Genomic DNA, 20,654 nt, shown 5'->3' with positions numbered 1-20,654 from the left:
TGCCAGTGCTGTCTATACACTATAGCTCACTCCATGTCATACGTTCATTATAGCACTCTCCATGTCCTGCTGCCGTGCCAATGCTGTCGATACACTATAGCTCACTCCATGTCATACGTTCATTATAGCACTCTCCGTGTCCTGCTGCCATGCAAGTGCTGTCTATTTGTCACAGTGCACTCACTGCCATCTGCTCTCTATAGCGCACTCCGTATTTTTTTAGGTCTCGCCTGACCCAGCGCATGCGCTGGTCTGGCGAGACATTTTGTGAGGGCTCCAAAAAGTGCTACCAGGCCAGCCTAGACATACAGTGCATGTGCGCGGGCGCGCGCGTCGCGCTTTCCCGCTATTACTTTCACTTTAGCGGCAGCACGGCCGCTTTGATGTTTGATCGCGATCACTTTAGCGGCCGCTCGGCCGCTGTGATGTTCTCCGTGAGGCTAAAATAAATTGCAGCAGTTAAAACAAGCATTGGCATAGCCAATAGGGCTTGCTTTTGGGACCTTATAAGTGTTTAGTTATGCAACTGTTGCATGGCTAAACACTTATAAGGTCCCAAAGGTGAGACCTATTGGCTATGCCAATGCTTGTTTTTTAAGTGGTTGGAGGAAGCAACAAGAAGAGAGGGGTGGAAGCAACATGGAGGGCATGAGGAGGGGGAAGCAACACATGAGCGGGGTCTGAAGGAACACAGAGGGCATTAGGAGACGTGTATAATACAGGCGGGAGAGAGCAGCCTGCAGCGTGGGGGAACAGAAGCATACCAGTGAGAGAGTGCGCAACATGGAACAGCCATGAAGCAGACGGTCTAGATAGCAATTAGGGGGCAGAAGCACACACGGGCAAGTACAACATGAAGGTGAGTGCTGGAGAAGACCATGGGCGACAGCAACATGGAGTGTGGATGCACTCTCATGGAGTGCTTAACTAAAAAGAAAAAAAAGCAGTGTTTGAAACGTAAGCAGTGGAAGGATGCAAGCAATGGGGCCATGCTCCAGGGGAGGGACAAACACAGAGAATAGGAAGGAAAGCCCACAAAACCAATCTTTGAAGCAGGATTGAATACATTGGTAGGTTGTTTTATTAAAAGCATGCCACAAAATTCACTGCACAGCACTAAAAAGTACAAGGCAATCAAACACGATGTTTAGGCAAATGTCAATCAATGTTTCTTAATCTTTTATATGACTTAGTTTTACTAGACACATAGCTCCAAGGTTTCAGCCCAGAACACGTTACTTGAGAGTAAACAAATGCAAACTTGGGTATCAACTTTCAATGAAAACAACTATCAAGTACTGATTTGAAAATGGTTGCTAAAAAAAAAAGAAAAACTTCTACAAGAATTGGGAGCCATGTTGAGTAGAAGGGTAAAGGTGTCCGTGGCGGTGGTTAGGGTGGTGGTTAGGGTAGGTTGGTGGTGGAGGAGGTTAGGGTGGTGGTGGTAGTTGTTAGGGTGGTGACGATTAAGGTAAGGTGGTGGTGGTTGGTTAGGATAGTGGTTAGGATGGTGGTGTGTTGGGTGGTGGTACTTAGGGCAGGTTGGTGGTGGTTAAAGTAAGCTGTTGGTGGTGGTTGTTGTTAAGGTGGTGGTTAAAGTAAGGCGATGGTGGTGGTGGTTGGTGTTGGTTAGGGTAGTAGTTAGGATGGTGGTATGTTGGATGGTGGCTGGTAGGGTGGTGATTGAGGGTAGGATGGTAGTGGCTGTGGTTAGGATGGTGGCAGCGGGTGGTGATGGTAGAGTGGTGGGGTGGTATGTGTTAGAAATGGGTTTTCTGGTTGGCTAGGGTTTGCATTTAAGCCAGGCAGAATCCACTTTAAGGATAAGGGGATTACATGTCTAAAATAACCCCTGTTCACGCCCTTGGTAGCTTGGCATGAGCAGTCAGGCTTATCCCAGAGGCAGTGTGTAAAGCATTTGCACATAACGAACAGTAATACAGTGAGACCACTACAAAAGGGCACAACACCAGTTTTAGAAAAAGATCAAATATTCATCTGTGTAAAACAAGACCAAAACGATAAAAATTCACCATACAGTAATCCACAATACCAATAAAGCAAAAATAGACTTCATATACAGTTCCTTGAAGTCGATAGCTCCATCTTGGGCTATCACGGCATCATGAACAACAAATCAAACAGTTCTGAATGACCGCCGCATCACGGGGCAGCTACGGTGCCGGGGAGACCCATAAAACAGTACCTTTGGAGATACAGGGCTTCGGACCTTGCGGTAAGCTCTGGAGGAGCAGCGTTGGCAGGCGTAGATTCCGGGAGTTGGAGCAGGAGTCGCTAGGCCCATAAAGTCATACACTTTACAGGTCAAACTCCTTGACTTTGAAGTCAGGTGCGCCGGTGTTTGGGCTGCGTTGTGAAGCAGAGCTGTGCCGTCAGGTTGCGGTGCAGGTAGCCTCTTGGTGACCGCTGTCCAGCGATGTGGGTGAGGCCAGGCCTGCACTGCGAAATGGGGCAGTGCTGGTTGCGGTGCTGATAGGTAACGGTGCAAGCAGCGGCATCATCGTTGCTGAAGTGCGGTCATCGGTAGACCCAAGGCTGCGGTGTGAGATGGGGAAATGCAATGTGCAGGCAGTGGTGTCGGTTGACGATCTGGAGCTGGTGGCGCTGGTGTCGGTGAGCCGAGACTGCAGTGTGGAATGGGGCGGTGCATTGTGTAACTTACGAGCTGTGCCCCCAAATCATGATGCAAGCAGCAGCGTCTATTTCAGCTTGGAGACTCATCGTTGGTGAGACAAGGACTGGTGTGCACAGTGGAACGGTGCTCTGTGTTCTCCACAAATGGTGTCCTTAGGTCACAGCGCAGGCAGCGGCGTCAGTGACGGTGTTGCGGCATCGTCAGAGATACCAGTGCGGCAGTGTGAAGCGAGGCGGTGTGGAGTGCAGTGCCCACAGGTCAAGGTGCAAGCAGCAGCTCGGTGGTGGCATCAGAGGGCATCGTCATTGAGACCAGGGTTGCAGTGCGATGTGCGGCGGTACCCTTTGCAGTGCTTTCAGGTCACGGAGCCAGCAGCGGTGTCGTTGACGGCGTTGGGGTACCTTTTTCGTCTGTGGCAGCTGAAACATCCAGTTCCAGAAGCCAGTACCCAGAAGATGTTGAAGTCTTTGATTTCCCTGAGACTTCCAACTGGAGGCAAGCTCTAAATCAAGCCCTTGGAGATAGTTAGAATGCAGAAAGAACAGTCCAGTCATTTTCCTGCCCAAGACAGAAGCAGCAACTGCAGGCCAACCCAGCAAAGCACACTGCAAAGTGGTAATTTTTCCTCACAGTTCTTCCAGCTTTTCTTCCTGGCAGGTTCCTTAGTCCAATAGTAATCTAAAGTTCTGGGGTCAGGGTCCCAATATTTATACCACATTTCCCTTTGAAGTTGGCACAAACAAAGTTCCACTTAAATACATTATCCAGTTCTTCCTTGCTCAGGCCAGGCTGACTCCAGGGGGTGGCTAGGCTGACTCCAAAGGGTGGAGACATCATTGTGGAAGACAGACCTGGTCCATTCAGGTGCAAGCAACAACTCCTCCCACTACTCTATTCAGCCTACTATGAGTCACTCAGGGAAGGCAGGACACACCTCAACCACGTGTCTGTCTAGTGTGAATGCACAAACCAGCCCCTGTCAGTCTAAAACCCAGACATTCAATACACAACAGGCAGAGGCACATAGATGGTTATACAAGAAAATACCCACTTTCTAAAAGTGGTATTTTCAAACACACAATATCAAAATCATCTTTACTAAAAGGTGTATTTTTAAATCCTGAGTTCAGGAAACCTAAACTCTATTTCTCTATCTTGTCCCATTGGAAAGTTATGCTTGTAAGATGTTACAAAGCAACTCCCATGGTAGCCTATAGGACAGATAGCCTTGCAATATTTAAAAATGAAATGCAGTCTTCACTATCAGGACATATAAAACACACCAGTACATGTTCTACCTTTCACATACACTGCTCCCTGCCCTTGGAGGTACCTTGGGCCTAACAGAGGGGCACCTTACATGTAAGAAAAAGGACAGTTTGGACCTGGCAAGTGGGTGCACTTGCCAGATCAAATTGGCAGTAAAACTGTGCGCAGACAGTGCAGTGGCAGGTCTGAGACACCTTTGAAAGGCTGCCTGTGCGGGTGGCACAATCAGTGCTACAGGCCCACTAGCAGCATTTGATTTACAGGCCCTGGGCACACACAGTGCACCGTACTAGGGACTTAGTAGTAAATCAAATAAGCCAGTCATGGAAACACCAATCCATAGACACAATTTACATGGAGAGCATATGCACTTTAGCACTGAATAGCAGTGGTAAAGTGCCCATAGTCTTAAAACCAACAAAAACAAGGTCAAAAACAGGAGGCCAAAAGCAAAAAGTCTGTGGGTAAACCTGCTGGAAAAGCCAAGTCTAACAGTATGATTTTGGTTGTGTTCGGTTGGTGGTAGGGTGGTGGTTGTTAGGATGGTGTTGGGGTGGTGGAAGGGTTGTGGTAGGGTGGTGTGGTTGAAGTATGATGGTGGTGGTAGTTTGGTGGTGGTAGCGTGCCAATAAGATGGTTCTGGTAGGGTGGTAGTGGTGGTGATCAGGTTATGGCAGAGAAGTGGTGGTGGCTGTAGGTGGTGTTTGTGTTTGGTGTGCCTGCATGTGTCTGAGCAGGGGTGCGTGAGAGAGTTTGTTAATGGAACAGTTCTGTTTATTGGAGTCCGCAAATTAGATGACACAGCTTTCTGCCTACAAGCAAATGCCCGCAGCGTACACAACTTAAGACAAGTAGTACACAGCTGAATGCCTACAACCAGGGGGCCAGCTGGATTCATGGACCATTTTAAACTTAAAAGATGAAGAGAGCAAGAGAAACCGCAGGAAGAAAAAAATAAAACTAGAATCCACCCCCCACTCCTCCGCACCTGGTTTATACAACATTTTCACGTACAGCGGTGGTATTCTCCTAGGGACCCCTTGTCTGTATCTGACACTATGGGGAAGGTCTATGTCATTTGTGTGCATCCTGGATGAGGAAGCGAAATGTATTCAGATATTTCGGACAAGTCACTTCCCTAATTTCTACCGAAAAGATTTGGATAAAGGGGGCCACAAGACAGAATAGTTGGCCACTCTTTTCTCGACAGTAAGGGGCATGCGCTCCATCCCTAGAGGCACCCATAGTTTGTGCAACCATGAAACATGGTCCAGGAGTTTCTTGGACACCCGGTGCGCTGCTTTTATTACTAGAGCCATTGTCCTGCCCCGGAGCGATTGCAGCGGAAAAGTCAGGGGGTTGGGTAGCCCTAAGAGAGTGTAAGTGGGGAAACGCAGATTAGCAGTGTCGAATGTTGATTCAATGTTGTCTTAAGACCTGCTCCCAGAATCGATCCAATGTGGGGCAATGGCCCAGGGAGTGAAGAAGAGAGCCCATCTGTCCGCAGCCCCCCCCCCCCCACATTTGTCTTAGCGCTCCTTATTCCGTCTGAGAATTCGTGGAGGAGTGAAATACCAGTAGGAGGCAACTGAATAGGCAGCCTCCATACTGGCCATGTTACGTGCTGTGTGATGTACTCTATAGTAGATGCCATTCCAATTTTTAGTGGAGAGGGAGCGCCCCAATTCCTCCTCCAAGCGTAGCTGGTCCTTAGATTGACAAGCGGAGTCGCTGTCAGAGAGTAGAGCATAGAGTTCAGAAATGAGGTGCTTAACACCATCCTTACGGACCAGCCATTTCTTGAAAAAGGTGAGGGGGCAGGAGGCACCCGACTTGTAGCCGGGGAGGTCACCCAATGCCGCAGCTGCAGGTAATGGTAGCTTCAGACGGAAAAAGAGAGTAGTTCTGCTTGAGTTGATCAAAGGGGATAACCCCAAAAGATCGAAAATGGAACCTACCCGTTTGCATCCCTGTTCGCACCAGTGGCTAAACCCTTCCAAGCTACACTCAGGAGGGAAGTCGGGGTTATCAACAATTGGCAACATTGGGGAGGGTAACGTCGTCAGACCAAATCTGAAGGCTACGTAGTCCCATACTTTCATAGTAGTGGCTGTCACTGGTAATGAATACAGCCTCCAGGCCCTGTACTTTCGAGGCAACCATACCTCCCACCAGATATTAACTCCCGTGATCTTTCGGTCCATAAAAGACCAGTGTTTTTCAGAGAGAGGCCGATTCCACTCTACAATATAGTGAAGTTGTGTTGTGTTTGTTTATAAATAACTGAAAATCGTATGGAGAGCTAAGCCTCGGCCACCCTTTGTCCGAGTGTTAGCGGGTCAGTACTGACAGACACGACTCTTTGTGGGTTTAGGGAGGGTTTTATTTTCCGTAGTACAGGTGTCTTTCGTGATGCCAAATTGTAAACACGGTACGGCAAAAGTCAGAGGATGGTCTTTGGTTCCCTGGAGTCTCTTCCCATCTGATGGCGTCTTCTAGGCGTCCTTGTGGTCTTCTATGGCTCCCGCCTGGGTTAGCCACGCTCCTCCGCGAGCGTGGCTGGACCAAGCGTGTTCCTGGCCATTCCTTGGCTCTCCTGACGTCTTCTCCGCCTGATGGTGTTCGCGTTCCTCCCTCCTCGCTTCGTTGCTCCTCACACTCCTCTCGTCCATCGGTGTAGAGACGCACCCTCCTCCGGGGTTCGTCGTCTCTTGTTGGTGCAGCACCTGTTACCTCATGCCAGAGGGCAGGGCTGCATTCTGTTTTGTCCCAGATAAAGATGCAGTATTCCGAGCCAGCGGGGCTCTTGTTGTCTCCGTAAGTTGCCCGCCACTCGTCCTGCTGAGTAGAAAAGAAAGGCGAAGGGTCATGTTGGGCCTCCCACCAGTCTATTGTCCTTTGGGACTCCTCCCTGGGAACCCCGGCCCCTTTGAGGCATATCAACAACAACCGGCGATAATTATCGCTCAGCGCTCTTAGCGTGAGGATAATTATCGCCGGCTAGCGTGAATTTTTATCGCTGAGATAGCGTGCTATTAGCAACGCTTATCTCAATAGCGATAAAAATCTACACGCTAACAGGCTAACGTGAGATTATCGCTGGAAACCCAGCGATAATCTCACGTTACCTTGTTGATAGGGACAGGCAAACTTAGCCATGATATCCTCCTTCCATAGGTTATCATGGCTAAGTCTGAAAATTAGCAGACGTAAAAAAGCAGCGTTAACCGCGGTTAGCGCTGCTTTTTTTGTCTCTAACAGGGATAGCGACATTCTTGATAATAGGAGAAATGTCGCTTAGCGACATTTCTCCTATTATTTTACTCTGGAACGCCCCCTTTGCATCTCATTAGAGATGCAAGGGGAAGCGTAGAGTAAAAGGGTGCTAACATGCAAATTCGCATGTTAGCACCCTGTTGTTGATAGGGCGCTAGTTTTATCTCTTCTTTTTTGGCTTTTAAAGCCAAAAAAGCAGAGATAAAGCCCTTGTTGATATGCCCCTAAATATGGTATGATCTCCGTTGCCCAGACAAAAGGGAACCGGGCGCAGAGGATTGACTTGTGCGGAGAAGTGCCCAACATGTTCAGAATCTTGAATTTTTTAAGGTTGACTTTGAACCCCGAGACCTCTCCAAACAACCGTAGGCCACGAGTAGAGACGGCAGTGAGATCATATGGTCCATTAACGACAGGATAACGTCATTGACGTACAGGCTGATGATGTGGTTGTCAGCACCAAATCAAATGCTAGATATCTGTGGGTTGTACCGGACTCTTTGCGCCATAGGCTCCATCTACAGTGCAAGAGAAGTGGAGAAAGGGGGCAGCCCTGTCGGGTCCGCGTGCTATGGGGTAAATGCAGGATGACGTCGCATTGTCCTAGACAGAGGCTCAGGAGTGCTATAGATACAGCATTCCATGTGATAAATGTATTGCCAAATTGGCAGAGATTTTTAAGCAAGTATGGCCAATGACCGTAAACAATCACCTTCTCCCCGTCAATGGATAGGAAGAGAGCCTTTTCTTGCGACCCTGGATGATATGGATCAGGTGTAGAAGTCTTTTAGTATTGTTCCCACATTGCCTCATAGTAATAAAGCCTGATTGGTCGGATCGACCAAACCCGGCATGATTGGGTTCAATCAGAAGGACAGGATCCCAGTAAAATGTTTGGTATCTATATTGAGTAGAGAAATAGGTGTGTGACCCACAGTCTCCAGGATCTGTAGACGGCTTAATTATCACTGATATAGACGCCTCCAACATCGAGTCCGACAGGGTGCCTGAGTTGAAGAATGAGTTAAAAAGTTGAGTTAGGAGGGGAGAAGATTTTATAAAATTGGGCAGTAACCCCATCTAGCCCATGTGCTTTGGAGGGTTTGAGGCACGTGACAGCTGCAATCACCTCCTTGATCCGTAATGGTTGGTTGTGCTGGGACTCGAGTTCTTGTGGTAAACAAGTCAGGCGAACCCCTTGTAGATAAGCCGTCGGGTCCCCGTGAGGACCATATGAGTCGAAGTACAGGGAACTATAGAGATCTTTAAAAGGCACAGCTATTTCCTCATCTGTGTAGACTTCCACCCCCTGTGCCGTGCGAATTGAGCTAACTGAGCCAGAAAGCATCTTGTTGGGAGCCTATGGGCCAGCATGCGTCCACAGCCATCGATGCTCGAGTAGAATGTGTGCCTTAGCTGTAGTAGGGCGCACTCCGCCCTTCCCAGGTCAAAACATTCAGTAGGAGCCTCTTTTTCCACAGGTCTCGGCAGACCCTGGGGGCACCTGTACATTTCTGGATCGACTCTTTAACTCGGAAACCAGCGTGTTCTAGTTGCTGGCACTTTTCCTGGCGGACCCGGTTCAAGCTGCCAAGATGGCGATAAATTTGCCTCTTACTATGAGTTTCAACGCCTCCCTGATCGATGACAAAGGGGTCCCATGTATGTTGCTGGTGCGAAGATAATCAGCGAGCACCATGCGCGCGGCGTAAACCGAGGATAGGGAGTGCAGGAGTGCATCACGGAGTAGCCAATGGGAAGCTCAGGGCGGGGAGTCCACAGACCGCAGGGCTGTATGCTTCCTCTCTGATGTTAGCTGTGAGGGCCAGGGACGTGAGAAAGCGATCAATGGGGGCATAAGATGTATGTGCCGCCGAGTAGAAGGTATAGTCCCTAGAAGGGGGGTGGAGGGGGTGCCAGATATCACATATCCCCCGTCTGCCAGCCATCGTAGGCCATCAGACGTGAAGGCTCCCGTTTGAATGGAGCGTTGCTTGGAGCAGTCTGAAGTAGTGCGGCTGCATCCGGTGTAGGGAGGGCTGTCGCTAGTGCATCAATGATAAAGGGTTCCTGCCACTCACTCGGGCGTCAATGTTAGCCAGGGTGAAATGAGCGGAGCCCCAGTGTATGCGCACCACGAGCAGGCGCCCCTTAGTTTCCATGATCATGGATATTATAGAGGATAGCTATCCCGTTCTACTTAGTGTGGCCCGAGGCTCAGATATGGCGAGGGAACCGGCAGGAGGTTTCTTCGGGCAGCAGGCGTGCTCCTGGGGCAAGCATATGTCCTCACCCGATAGCTCCAGGAGAAACAGCTCTGCTGCCCGCTTCACTGGGTGAATGAATCCCCGGACATTAGGGCTGGTTATTCGTAGCTCCTGAGACATGGGTCTGGGACAAAGAGGATCGCGCGTCGCACCTCGCTGTGAGGTTTAGGATACATTACAAGCAGCATAAGCAGTAGGGAATTGTTGTAGCGCCTCTTTGGGGCACGCTGAGGTCGGTTGGCGCAGAGGAGTAAAAAGAAAAGAAAGCCCCCAAACAAACACAAGCCAGTAACATTAAGAGAGAGATGTGGCTACAACAGTCGTCACATTGAGATCACTTTTGCAGAGCGCGGGCCATTCGGGGAGCAGCCAGTTGGTCCAGCCGCCTTCTCCGGGATCAGAGCTCCCAAAAGAGGAAAGCAGGGAAAAAGATATCTGCGCAGCTGACTGGTCTCTGGCTGCCCCGAAGCCCTCCTGCCTGGCACCCCGTAGCGATTTCAGGAGCCTCTGGCTGCACTGGCGAACCTGCCAGAGTAGTGAGCCCCACTTGCCTCTCTTTAGCGATGGTGCCGTACCTCCCAGGGCTCCATGTGCCACCTGTGCTGGTTATGGCCCTTGTCGTTCGGTGTGGTGGCCCTTCCCCCCGGAGTCATCTTTTCCCTAAGACCAAGGACACAGATTGCCTCCCTGAGGGATCGTATTTGCTGCAACTTGCCCTAGGAGCAGATGCTAAGGCGCAAGGGGTGCCTCCAAGAGTACGATATCCCCACCTCTCTTAGATGCGCTGTGACAGGACGAAATTCACTTCGCTTCTGAAGTGTAATTGTGGACAGGTTCTGATACAACCCTGGCAACTGGCCTCTGAACTGGACCGGGCCCGGCGGAGGATGGATTCCTTGAGTTGAAAATCATGCACACACGCAAGAATGTCTGTGGGAGGGGCATTTCCAGATTTGGGTAGGCCAACTCCATGGACATGGTCTATTCTAATCTCCATACCCTCAGGGGACTACAGGATGTGGCAAAAAAGGCCCCAATGCACTCCTGTAAGTCCTGCTCCTCTGCTTGGGCCAGAATCCCACAGACACAAACGCTGTTTTAATGGGACGGTTTTACAGGTCCGAAGACTGGGCCTGAAGCTCGACACGTTGTTTTGATGGGACGGTTTTACAGGTCCTACACCTGGGCCTGAAGCTCGACGTGTTGTTTTGATGGGACGGTTTTACAGGTCCTATGCGTGGGCCTGAAGCTCGATGCGTTGTTTTGATGGGACGGTTTTACAGGTCCTACACCTGGGCCTGAAGCTCGCCGTGTTGTTTTGATGGGACGGTTTTACAGGTCCTATGCGTGGGCCTGAAACTCGACACGTTGTTTTGATGGGAAGGTTTTACAGGTTCTACGCCTGGGCCTGAAGCTCGCCGTGTTGTTTTGATGGGACGGTTTTACAGGTCCGAAGACTGGGCCTGAAGCTCGACAAGTTGTTTTGATGGGACGGTTTTACAGGTCCTACGCGTGGGCCTGAAGCTCGACACGTTGTTTTGATGGGACGGTTTTACAGGTCCTACGCGTGGGCCTGAAGCTCGATGCGTTGTTATGATGGGACGGTTTTACAGGTCCTACGCGTGGGCCTGAAGCTCGACACGTTGTTTTGATGGGACGGTTTTACAGGTCCTACGCGTGGGCCTGAAGCTCGATGCGTTGTTTTGATGGGACCGGTTTTACAGGTCCTACGCGTGGGCCTGAAGCTCGACACGTTGCTTTGATGGGACCGTTTTACAGGTCCTACGCGTGGGCCTGAAGCTCGACACGTTGTTTTGATGGGACCGTTTTACAGGTCCTACTCGTGGGCCTGAAGCTCGACACATTGCTCCTTAAGCCGAGGATCTCCTGCTGGATCTCCAGCTCCTCGTCACTCTCAGATTCACGTTCCTCCATTGCGGACACCCTGTCTCCAATTTCCTCCAGATCCCGACGCACCTCCTTCAGATCCGCATGAAGCTGGGTTCTCAGACCCTGTAAGTCTTCTTGGAGGTAAGTGACAAGCAAAGCTATGAAGGATTTCGTGGCCGGGCCATCGTGATTCTCGGCCTCCAATTGGAGGTCTGCGACGAGCGTGGGGGACTTGAAGGAGACCCCAGCAGCAGCAGGCCTAGCGAGCATTTCCCTGAGTGTCCAGTCCTTCTTAGATCGCAAAGCAGACATGATGAAGGAACCCTGCAAGCACGCCAGACTCAGGACCTGAATATCCCAGGCACCAATGTCCCCAAACTATAGCCGAGACGGTCAGGCTTATAGGGCACCTCGCCCAGGGACCAACTGGAGGAGAAACACCCGGTAGAGCGCCAGGAGCAAAGTAAAGAGGACAAGTGACCCAAGGGTCCATTCAAGGTCCATGCCGGAGGTGTTTCCCCTCTATCCAGCCTGCTCACAAGCGCCTCCCTCATGGGCCAATGCCTCTGCCGAGGTCTGGACCAATACCCAATCGCTCAGCGCGCCAAGAGCTTCCCTGTCGGGTAATCCAGTGAGCACAGCTCCGTCTCAGGGCCCTCCAAACATCCAGGAGGGAGGGGGTCGTTCAACCCTCTCCCTGTGAAGATGCCTGGCTGCAAGTCCCCCGACAAGGCCACACAGACAGTGCCGTACAATCCACCTGGCCCTCCAGGCATTGGGCTCCCACCAGGATCCAGGCAAGGTCCAAGTCCCTCAGTTTGCCCTCTAGGGGCCGATATCCAAGTGGGGGCTCACCTCGTCAGGAGCCATCCTGTAGCAATGCCGCCAAGATCCAGGAGTCAGTCACATGTCCCCAGGTCGGCACCTCCAGAGGGCCCTCCAGGCAGCAGGGACACTGAGGGGCAGCCCCCTCCCACAGCTGGACCAGTAGGAAGACGGTATATGGGGGGCTCAGGCCATTTCCTCCCCTTGCTGGCCGGTAAGGTCAGGCCTCGCTCTCCCCACACTCTAGTCCAATTGCAACCCCTGCTGGGGCGCTCAGGGTTCACCAGGGGCCAGCCTCCATGCCAGGACACACCACAGGCCCTGCCAGAGCTGTGTACTGTGCCAGGGCTCACCACGACTGTTACCGCCTGCTCTGATGTCACACGGGCCGCCTCACTGCAAATAGGGCACGTTAGGTAGGAGCCCCCAGGCCTGCACCCCCCCCAGTTCCGCTTTGCGTGAATGTGGAGGGAAGGGGTAGTCACGCCATCACTAACTTTCTCACCCCCTCTATGAAAGGCAGGATCAGGCGGCGCCGTGGCTTATCTCGGCTTCTGCCACTCTCGTATCAGGTCTCTGCATCACCGCCTTCCCTGGAGCCAACCCGCCTCCTAGAGCCATCGCTTGAGCCAGCCTGGCCTCCTAGAGCCGTCCCTGGAGCCAGCCCGGCCTCCTAGAGCCGTCCCTGGAGCCAGCCCGGCCTCCTAGAGCCGCTTGCGCCGCAGTCTCTGGTTTCAGCCGTAGATGTAGCTGCGGTCTGCACTCCAGATCCTGCCCGCTAGCCGATTTCCTCACCACACCCGCTGCCACCACCCGCCGTTGGACCGGCTAGCTCTACAGTGCCACTACCACCCCTTTGTAGTATTCAGTGTGGTAGGTAGTTACTGGCAACCACTGAACATGACAACCCTAATTCCTCGTTATCGTGAAAACAATACGGTATCGTTCGATCAGTCACCCGTGCTTGATTTTTTCAGAATACACATAGAATGACGATTGGAATGGTTTCAATAATTATTTATTGATCAAGTGTCAGTCTAGTATGAAACATTAGCTGGGACAAACTAAAGACAGGAGCAGACAAATGGAATTGCTAGTGTATAAAACATTAGCATTTACATACTCCTACAATGCGTTGCCTACCTAACGTTGTCTAGCCTAGATGTATAGGTGAAGCATGTATGTGTGAGTGCTAGGGTATATCCTTAATGGAGCCAAGAACCCCCCGGGGAAGTGCTAACCCCTCACCTGATGGCTCTGAATGAAGGAGTACGTCTCTGCGTCGAGGATGGCACCCTGCAAGGGATGTCGGTGATGTCTCCCTGTCGAAGGATCCGCCTGCAGAGTCTTGGTCCAGCCTGGAAGGAATTCTCCTCTGTGTCTGTCTGGGGGAGTGAGGGTCTTTTATACTAAAGTGGTCACTCCAGGTTTTTTCTAGAATCAATATGTTTTGAAGACATTTGCTAATCCCCTGCTAATCCTTTTCTAAACAAACATGATCATGCACAGCTGGCTGTTAGCCATGGATGAAAAAAGTGATGACCCTTGTACAGAATACATTTACCGAGCCTGGGGACATGTTTGTATACGTCAGGTACAGGGATTAAGATATGGTACCAAGAGCCTGATGTCGGAGAGACAGAAGTAAACTACTAGGTAAAAGGTCACCTGTGTAAGACCATTATGTCGTGTGGACGGGACACAATGTATGTAATCAGTATGTACATGAGGGACTAACCTAAAGGACATGACACTTCAGTGCAGCAGCAGCACAGCCATGAGGCCGGCAGGCCTCAGCCCCAGGAACTGTCTCAGGGCACCTTTAGCTGTGCAAGGTTGCTCGTCACAGGGAGGGAAGATCCCTCCCCGATCTCTGGGTCTGCTTTCCAGTGCTGGTCTTCAGGCAGGATGACGCTGTCAGCAGCTTTTGCTAGGCAGAGTCGGAGAGACTGAAAGGTGCGTCTCACCCAACCGCCATCTTGGCCACGCCATCCAGAGTTTGCTTAGATGTTTATGATCATCTATTTCCCAAAACAAATAAAATCCCAGCAATATTTTTCAAAAACACCACATGAAATATCTTTCTAAATAGGCAAAGAGAAATGTAGAAAAAAAGCCTGCCTAAGAAATGGAAATTCCCTCTTACCATGCAGCACCGTCAGGCACCGGTAATCACCAATGTGTCATATAGAAAGAAAAGTAATATAAAAATGTATTTTGAGATAGAGATGTATAACTGCTCCTTCTCCTAAACACAGGATTCTACTCTTTATCCACCTCAGTGGCACCAGGGAGTGTTTCTCTGATCCCACATTTGTTTCGCCAGCCCAACTCCGAGCATGCATCATCCTGCTTGCAATGTGCAGCAGCCACATGTTGCATTGTGGGAGCTATAGTCTCACCTGTACCTCTTCAATGCTCAACTACACGTTAGCGGAGACAAAGTGCTTCATATTAGAAAGGCAGGTCTGTTTCAAGGGCCCACAAGTGTTAGGGTAAACCGTCTAAACATCAAATTTAAAATATCGATATGACAAAATATCGAGTTTTAAATATCGAGAGGACAGAATCTCGACTGTCAAAAATATAGTGGTACAGAATATTGAAATGCAGGTAAGAAATGTTATGTTATGTTATTCGAGTTTTGTATAGCGCGTAATCACCGGTAGGTCTCAAAAGTTAGAACGGTTGCATAACATCGCAGGGCAAGGGAGTTAAACTGTGTCCAAAGCCTCCCTAAACAGGACAGTTTTGAGCTGTTTCCTGAAGGGGAGGAGTACGGATTCTCTTGCGAAGGTGATCAGGCAATTGATTCCATAATTGTGAGAGTAGGACGGAGAACGCTCTGCCCCCTTTGGATGCGGAATTGCACCGTGGAAGGGCCAGACGGCAGGCCTCGGATGACCGCAGTGTGCGACCTGGAGCATAGTTCTCCAGGCGTTCTTTAATGTAGACTGGGGCATGGCCGTAGATAGCTTTATGGGCAATGCAGAGACCCTTACATTTTGCTCTTTGCCTAATGGGGAGCCAGTGCAGCTTGCACAGCAAGCAGAGGGGTGGCGTGAGTCCTTCTGGGCAGCCTAAAAATCAGTCTGGCTGCGTCGTTCAGTACCACCTGTAATTAATTAATACGTTTCTGCGGGAGGCCGATGGATAAGGCATTGCCGTAATCTAATCTAGAACCAATTGTTGCTGACGCAATCACCTGTAGTGAGGCAGTCGAAAGGAGGGGGACGAGTTTCCGCAACTGTCTCCGGAGACCTATACATGTTTCGACCACAGTGCTGATTGCCATAGAGAGCTCGGAGTCGATCTTTATACCCAGGCTTTTCACAACAGGTACTAGTGTAGGGGTGGTACCCAGCTCTTGGGTCAGAAGCGGTCACTCCAGGGATTGTTTTTTGTGGTGATGACAATGACTTCTGTTTTTTGTTGTTTTTTTTGCAGAGTTTTATATAGCGCGAACTTGACCTGAATCCAATCAGGTATCAGAGCGCTTTACATAGTACCAGTTACGTTACATGAGGACGCACATTCATTTTTTAGGTCTCGCCTGACCCAGCGCATGCGCTGGTCTGGCGAGACTTTTAGTGAGGGCTTAAAAAAATGCTACCATGGCCGGCCTAGAGCTTGAGTGCATGTGCGCGCGCGCACGCCGCGCTTGATCGCGAATGCGATCACGTTCGCGGCCCCACGGCTTCTTTGATGTTCTCCATGAGCCAATGCTTGTTTTTTTTAGGACTTGTGCCCTGGAGCAGGCACATTAGCATTTTAGGCCGTTTTCCAAGACACACATTTCACAACCCTCTCTTTATTCGTCTCGATTTACAGAACAGGCCGAAGCTCTAGCATAGCTGTGTTTCATAATTCCATCAACACACCTGTACAGAAAGAACACGATTTAAAATCTTAACATTCTACAGAAATAGTTCTACAAATGAATTACGCAACAGAGTGCAATCCAATAGCTCGGTCATCAAAAGTAGAAACGCGTATAAAGATCTTCAAAATGAGTATGTGAGGAGGTTAGATTACAATGCACCTCTCCAAAGAACATTAATCAGTGCAAGGAAACAGAGCAGTTTACTTCCATGTCAACAGCTCTGCCTTCCAATGACTCGGCAGCACAATGACTTCACAAGATGTGCTCAGGAGCTATTTCCTCAGGCAGTCAATAAAAGAGACAAAAGAATCAGCGCAGACACAGAAAGCCCCCGCGCTGAATGGATGATGTTCAGCTTTGCAGCTTGACATACGCACTTTCTGTGAAACATTTGTTTAAAATGCCATTTCAGTGGGAGCAGCGCAGTGCACATTTCAGAACAAGAAACCTAGATGGTGTTACAGCAGCCCTACATCAGCTAGCAGGTTACTGTACTTTTGGGCGCAAATCCACAAGAGAGACAGAGGGGAGAGGGTGTAAGGAGGTCGGCACCGAGTATGCTTGAGGTCAAAAGGCCAGTTCACGCGTCCTGCGATCGGACAGACAGGATCCCAGTCCAGAAATGCCTCAGCTGAAGTTGGAATCCACACTCACCGCTCGCAGGGCACACAGGACACATTTATATGTACACACAAGGAAGTAACTATAAAGCTACCCACGTGCCTGTGGCTGGCACCGGAACATGAACCACGCGACGGGCGCGTAGCATATACGCTTAGTACAAAGGGTCTAGGGGGCCTTTTAAAAGAACTGTAGAAAAAGGATGGTGCAGCAGTACTAATCCGAACAGCAATGGTACTGGGGACTGTAAGGATGCAGGACGACTGGACACTGCCTGTACCTGACCACACCTGCACTCCTCTACATGCTGGCCAACCCTGCCTGTCTCCAGTGCCAGGACGTCCAGGCCTGGCAGCCTCCGGTACCCGACCACACCTGCACTCCTCCACATGCTGGCCAATCTGCCTGCCTCCGGTGCCAGTGCATCCAAGCATGGCAGGCTCTGGTGGCAGAACATTCCTGACATCCTGCACATGCTGGGCATCCCAACCTGCCTCCAGTACCTGCCATCTATCTCTGCCTGCCTCCAGTACCTGCTCATCCATCTCTGCCTGCCTCCACTACCTGGTCATCCATTCCTGCCTGCTTCCAGTACCTGCTCATCCACCTCTGCCTGACTCCAGTACCTGCTCATCCATTCGTGCCTGCTACCAGTACCTGCTCATCCACCTCTGCCTGACTCCAGTACCTGGTCATCCATTCCAGCTCGCCCCGCTGAGGACCCCGCCCAACAGACCCGGCAGCAAGAAGGCCCCATGGTTCACCGACGAACTCAAGAGCTCCAAGAAGAACTGCCGAGCCCTCGAGAAAGTCTGGAAAAGGGACCCGACACCGGACAACAGGACCTCCTACAAACTGGCCACCCGGAAACACCACCAGCTGATCCGCGCCGCCAAAAGAACAGCATTCAAGGACCGGCTGGACAACAACGCACACAACAGCAAGGAACTCTTCAACATCGTGAAAGAGCTCTCCAACCCCAACGCAGGAAACAACGACATCACCCCATCACAAGACCTCTGCAACTCCCTCGCCTCATACTTCCACAACAAGATCACGGACATACACAGCAGTTTCAACAACCAACCAACGCACACCACGGCCGACCAGCCACCCCCCCCCACCACCACCCTCCACGCCTGGACCCCGATCAGCACAGAAGACACCATCCGCACGATGAACTCCATCCACTCCGGATCACCAACCGACCCCTGCCCTCACCACGTCTTCAACAAGGCCGACGCTGTCATCGCACCCCACCTGAGAGACATCATCAACACATCCTTCGACACCGCCATCTTCCCTGAAAGCTGGAAACACGCCGAACTCAGCGCTCTACTCAAGAAACCAACAGCGGACCCCACCGACCTCAAGAACTACCGCCCCATCTCGCTTCTCCCGTTTCCAGCCAAAGTCATCGAGAAGACCGTCAACAAGCAGATGGCCGCCTTCCTCGAGACGAACGGATCCCTCGACCCCTCACAGTCCGGCTTCCGAGCCAAACACAGCACCGAGACCGCCCTCATCGCCGCCACAGATGACATCCGAGCCCTGATGGACAACGGAGAAACAGCGGCCCTCATCCTCCTAGACCTCTCCGCGGCATTCGACACGGTCTGCCACCGCACCCTAATACGGCGCCTCAGCAACATCGGAATCCAGGACAAGGCGCTGGAATGGATCATCTCCTTCCTCAACGGAAGAACACAGCGAGTCCGCCTACCACCGTACAAGTCAGAGGCCTCCGAAGTCATCTGCGGCGTCCCCCAAGGATCATCCCTGAGCCCCACCCTCTTCAACGTCTACATGAGCCCCCTCGCGGCCATCGTACGCAAACACCACCTCAGCATCATCTCCTACGCCGACGACACACAGCTGATCCTCTCCCTGACCAACGACCCCGCCGCCGCCAGAGCCAACCTGCACGAAGGGATGAAAGAGGTAGCCGAGTGGATGACGACCAGCCGCCTGAAACTGAACTCGGACAAGACGGAAGTCCTCATCCTGGGCCCTTCACCCTCCGCCTGGGACGACTCCTGGTGGCCCCCCGCCCTGGGCACCGCACCCAAACCAACTGACCATGCACGAAACCTGGGCTTCATCCTGGACTCCTCCCTCTCCATGACCAGACAAGTCAACAGCGTCTCCTCGGCGTGCTTCAACATCCTACGCATGCTACGGAAGATCTTCTGGTGGATCCCCACAGAGACCAGGAAGACCGTCACCCAGGCCCTCGTCACCAGCCGACTGGACTACGGCAACGCCCTCTACGCCGGGACCACCGCCAAGCTCCAGAAGAGACTCCAGCGGATCCAAAACGCCTCAGCCAGACTCATCCTCGACATCCCACGATCCAGCCACATCTCCGGACATCTGAGAGGCCTTCACTGGCTCCCCGTCAACAAGAGAATCACATTCCGCCTCCTCACCCACGCACACAAAGCCCTACACGACCAAGGCCCGAGCTACCTCAACAGCCGAGTCAACTTCTACGCTCCCAAACGCCACCTCCGATCAGCTAACCACGCCCTCGCCGCTGTCCCCCGCATCCGAAGAGCGACTACAGGAGGAAGATCCTTCTCCTACCTGGCCGCCAAGACCTGGAACTCCCTCCCGTCCGACCTGCGCCTGACCCAAGACCACCTCTCCTTCAGGAAGAAGCTGAAGACCTGGCTGTTCGAGCAGTAGCGGCACCACCCCTCCCCAGCGCCTTGAGACCCTACGGGTATGTAGCGCGCTCTATAAGTGTCACTGATTGATTGATTGATTGATTGATTCCTGTCTGCTTCCAGTACCTACTCATCCACCTCTGCCTGACTCCAGTACCTGCCATCTATCTTTGCCTGCCTCCAGTACCTGCTCATCCATTCCTGCCTGCCTCCAGTACCTGCTCATCCAGTCCGGCCTGCTTCCAGTACCTGCTCATCCATCCCTGCCTGCCTCCAGTACCTGCTCATCCACCTCTGCCTGACTCCAGTACCTGCTCATCCACCTCTGCCTGACTCCAGTACCTGGTAAATCCATTCCAGGCTGCTTCCAGTACCTGCTCATCCACTTCTGCCTGACTCCAGTACCTGCCATCTATCCTTGCCTGCCTCCAGTACCTGGTCATCCATTCCTGCCTGCCTCCAGTACCTGCTCATCCAGTCCGGCCTGCTTCCAGTACCTGCTCATCCATCCCTGCCTGCCTCCAGTACCTGCTCATCCATCCCTGCCTGACTCCAGTACCTGGTAAATCCATTCCTGGCTGCTTCCAGTACCTGCTCATCCATCCCTGCCTGACTCCAGTACCTGTACATAAATAAATACAAAATAACAATAGTGCAGTGGCCCGTGTTTTTCGTTGGATTCGAGGCTGGTGCTGTCCAATGCCAAGGTTGTGGAATACCACAGCTTGTAATTTTTATTCCACCCCAGGCCTCTTTTCCACCATCCTTCACTTCCCTCTCATTGTCTCAGTCCTTCAAGTCCTTTGTCATCCCTGCTTTCTCTTATTTGTCTCCATTGTATCACCTTTGTCTTCTTTCTTCACTCTCTCCTTGTCTGTCCTTTTTAGGTCTCGCCTGACCCAGTGCATGTGCTGGTCTGGCAAGACTTTTAGTGAGGGCTTAAAAAAATGCTACTGCCGGCTACAGCTTACGTGCATGTGCGCGGGCGCGTGCTTACGAGCAGAGGCGCCATATGGCTTTCCTCCTCATGCTCATTAAGCGCATCGCTTGCCGTGCTTGATCGTGATCACTTTCACTTTCGCCTTTATTCCCACCCCTCCCCCTGCCGTTTGCATTCACTGCAAGCTTTCCTTTTTCTGGCCAGAGAGTGGCAGTATCGTCTTTGCCATTTATCTAACACTAGTCAAACGCCTTGTATTCTTATCATTATTTGGTCTCCTTTGTGGACTTTTTTTGGTATTTTGTTTTCAGTATTTCCGTAGTTAGGTAGGCGTTATTATTTAGGCAGCATTGCCTGC

The 20,654-nt window shown here is 51.4% G+C and overlaps 1 protein-coding gene across 2 annotated transcripts in view; it reads left to right on the top strand.

The window, feature by feature from the left end:
- COL27A1 (collagen type XXVII alpha 1 chain) overlaps nucleotides 1–20,654 on the top strand; it is a 2,221,286-nt gene that overhangs the window by 123,087 nt on the left and 2,077,545 nt on the right. The window lies entirely within an intron of this gene.

This window comes from Triturus cristatus, chromosome 1_2 (genome assembly GCF_964204655.1).
Source record: "Triturus cristatus chromosome 1_2, aTriCri1.1, whole genome shotgun sequence".
NCBI lineage: Eukaryota > Metazoa > Chordata > Amphibia > Caudata > Salamandridae > Triturus > Triturus cristatus.
The sequence above is the reverse complement of the archived record's forward strand: the minus strand, read 5'-3'. Positions and strand labels throughout refer to the sequence as shown.